The following is a 3,169-nucleotide window of genomic DNA, read 5'->3' as shown; positions in this document are numbered from 1 at the left end:
TTTTTTTTGAGAAGGAGTCTTGCTCTGTCGCCCAGGCTGGAGTGCAGTGGCACGATCTCGGCTCGCTGCAAGCTCCGCCTCCCAGGTTCACGCCATTCTCCTGGCTCAGCCTCTGGAGTAGCTGGGACTACAGGCACCCGCCACCACGCCTGGCTAATTTTTTGTGTTTTTTTAGTAGAGACAGGGTTTCACTGTGTTAGCCAGGATGGTCTCGATCTCCTGACCTCGTGATCCGCCCGTCTCGGCCTCCCAAAGTGCTGGGATTACAGGCTTGAGCCACCGCACCCAGCCTTACTTTAAATATTTCTTTATGCTAGAAACATTCAAATTATTCTCTTCTATTTTGAAATATACAATAGATTATTGTAAACTGTAGCCACCCTACTGATCTATCGAAATCTAGGTCTTATTTCTCCTATCAAACTGTATGTTTATACCCATTCATCAACCTCTCTTTATCCTCCCCTGACACTTCCTGGCCTCTGGTAACCAGTAATATACTCTCTGTCTTCATGGTGATCCACTTTTTTAGCTCCCGCATATAAACATGCAATAGTTGTTTTTCTGTGCTTGGCTTATTTCACTTAACAAAATGACCTATGGTGCCATCTATGTTGCTGCAAATGACAGGATTTCATTCTTTTTATGGCCGAATAATATTCCTTTATATATATCACATTTTCTTAATCTATTTATCCATTTATGGACACAGGTTGATTTCGTATTTTGGCCATTATGAATAGCTCTGCAGTAAACATGGGAAGGCAGATATTCTTCAATATATTGATTTACTTTCTTTTAGATATATACCCAGCAGTGGAACTTCTAGATCATATGATAGTTCTATTTTTAGTTTTTTGAGGAACCTTCATACAGTTTTCCATAGTGGCTATACTAATTTACATTCCCACTAACAGTGTATCGGGGTTCCCTTTTCTCCACATCTTCTCCAGCGTCTTTTTACGGAAAAGATATTATTGACCAGGCACAGTGGCTCATGCCTGTAATCCCAGCACTTTGGGAGGCTGAGGCAGGTGGATCACCTGAGGTCAGGAGTTTGAGACCAGCCTGGCCAACATGGTGAAACCCCATCTCTACTAAAATACAAAATCAGCTGGGCATGGTGGTGGGCACCTGTGATCCCAGCTACTCGGGAGGCTGAGGCAGGAGAATCACTTGAACCTGGGAGGTGGAGGTGGCAATGAGTCGAGATTGCACCATTGCACTTCAGCCTGGGCGACAAGAGTGAAACTCCATCTCCAAAAAAAAAAAGATGTTCTCTATTTTTTTTTTATAAAAAGCTATTTTAACTGGGGGTGAAATGATATCTCATTTAGTTTTGATTTGCTTTTCTCTGATAATTAGTGACATGAGCATTTTTTCATATCTCTGTTGGCCATTTATGTGTCTTCTTTTGAGAAATATCTATTCAGATCTTTTGCCCATTTTTAAATTGAATTATTTGGTTTTTGCTATAGAGTTGTTTGAGCTCCTTATATATTCTAGTTATTAATCCCTTGTCAGATTGATAGTTTGCAAATATTTTCTCCTATTCTGTGGGTTGCCTGTTCACTTTGTTGATTGTTTCCATGGCTGTCCTGAAGCTTTTTAGCTTAATGTAATCCCATTTTTCTATTTTTGATTTGGCTGCCTGTGCTTTTGAGGTCTTCCACAAAAAATCTTGGCCCAGACCAATGTCCTGGAATATTTCTCCAGTGTTTTCTTCTAGCAGTTTCATAGTTTCAGGTCTTATGTTTAAATATTTAATTCATTTTTATTGGATTTTTTTATATAGTGAGAGATAGGGGTCTAGTTTTATTCATCTGCATATCGTTGTTTGGTTTTTCCAGAACCATTTATTGAAAGGAATGTTCTTTCCCCATTGTGTGTTCTTGGCGCCTTTGTCAAAAATGAGTTCTCTGTAAATGCATAGATTTATATCTAGGTGATCCATTCTGTTCCATTGGTCTTCGTGTCTCTTTTTATGCCGGTACTATGCTGATTTGGTTACTATAGCTTTGTATTACATTTTGGTATTTTGTTTTATTTTAGAGACAGAGTCTTGCTCTGGTGTCCAGGCCGGAGTGCAGTGGTATGACCATAGGTCACTGCAGCCTAATCTCCTTGGGCTCATGGGATCCTCCTGCTTCAGCCTCCTGAATAGCTGGGGCTACAGGTGTGCACCACTGTAGCCAGTTTGTAGTGTATTTTGAAATCAGGAAGTGTGATGCCTCCAGCTTTGTTCTTTTTACTCACGATTACTTTGGCTATTTGAGGCCTTTTGTAGTTCCATATAAATTTTAGGACTTTTTTTCTATATCTATGAAGATTGCCTTTGCTATTTTGATCGAGATTGCACCAAATCTATAAATTGCTTTGGGTAATAGTGTTCTTTTAACAATATTAATTCTTCCAATACATGAGCATGGGATATCTTTCCATTTTTCTATATCCTCTTCAATTTATTTCATCAGTTTTATAGTTTTTCTTCTATAGATCTTTCACTTTGGTTACATTGATTCTTAGGTATTTTACATTCTTTGTAGCTATTGGAAATGAGATTGTGCTTGACTTCTTTTTCAGATTGTTTGCTGTTAGTGTATACAAATGCTACTGAGGTGTTTTTTTTTTTTTTGAGACGGAGTCTCACTCTGTCACCCAGGCTGGAGTGCAGTGACCAGATCTTAGCTCACTGCAAGCTTCGCCTCCCAGGTTTACGCCATTCTCCTGCCTCAGCCTCCGGAGTAGCTGGGACTACAGGCGCCCGCCACCTCGCCCGGCTAGTTTTGTATGTTGAATTATCCTGCAGCTTTACTGAATTCATTCATCAATTCTAACAGTTTTTTGTTGGAGTCCTTTTTTTTTTTTTTTTTTTTTTTTGAGGAGGCAGAGTCTCGCTTTTATCGCCCAGGCTGGAGTTGGAGTGCAATGGCGTGATCTTGGCTCACTGCAACCTCCCATGTTCAAGTGATTCTCCTGCCTCAGCCTCCCGAGTTAGCTGGGATTACAGGCACCTGCCACCACACCTGGCTAATTTTTTTTTTTTTTTTTGTATTTTTAGTAGAGACAACGTTTCACCATGTTGGCCAGGCTGGTCTCAAACTCCTGATCTCAGATGATCCACCCACCTCAGCCTCCCAAAGTGCTGGGATTACAGGTATAAGCCACC

At 40.5% G+C, this 3,169-nt stretch overlaps 1 protein-coding gene across 2 annotated transcripts in view; it reads left to right on the top strand.

Annotated features, from left to right (window-relative positions):
- DEF6 (DEF6 guanine nucleotide exchange factor) overlaps positions 1-3,169 on the top strand; it is a 30,670-nt gene that overhangs the window by 16,698 nt on the left and 10,803 nt on the right. The window lies entirely within an intron of this gene.

The sequence above is a fragment of the Rhinopithecus bieti genome, unplaced genomic scaffold (genome assembly GCF_001698545.2).
Source record: "Rhinopithecus bieti isolate Rb0 unplaced genomic scaffold, ASM169854v2 scaffold_36553, whole genome shotgun sequence".
NCBI lineage: Eukaryota > Metazoa > Chordata > Mammalia > Primates > Cercopithecidae > Rhinopithecus > Rhinopithecus bieti.
The sequence above is the reverse complement of the archived record's forward strand: the minus strand, read 5'-3'. Positions and strand labels throughout refer to the sequence as shown.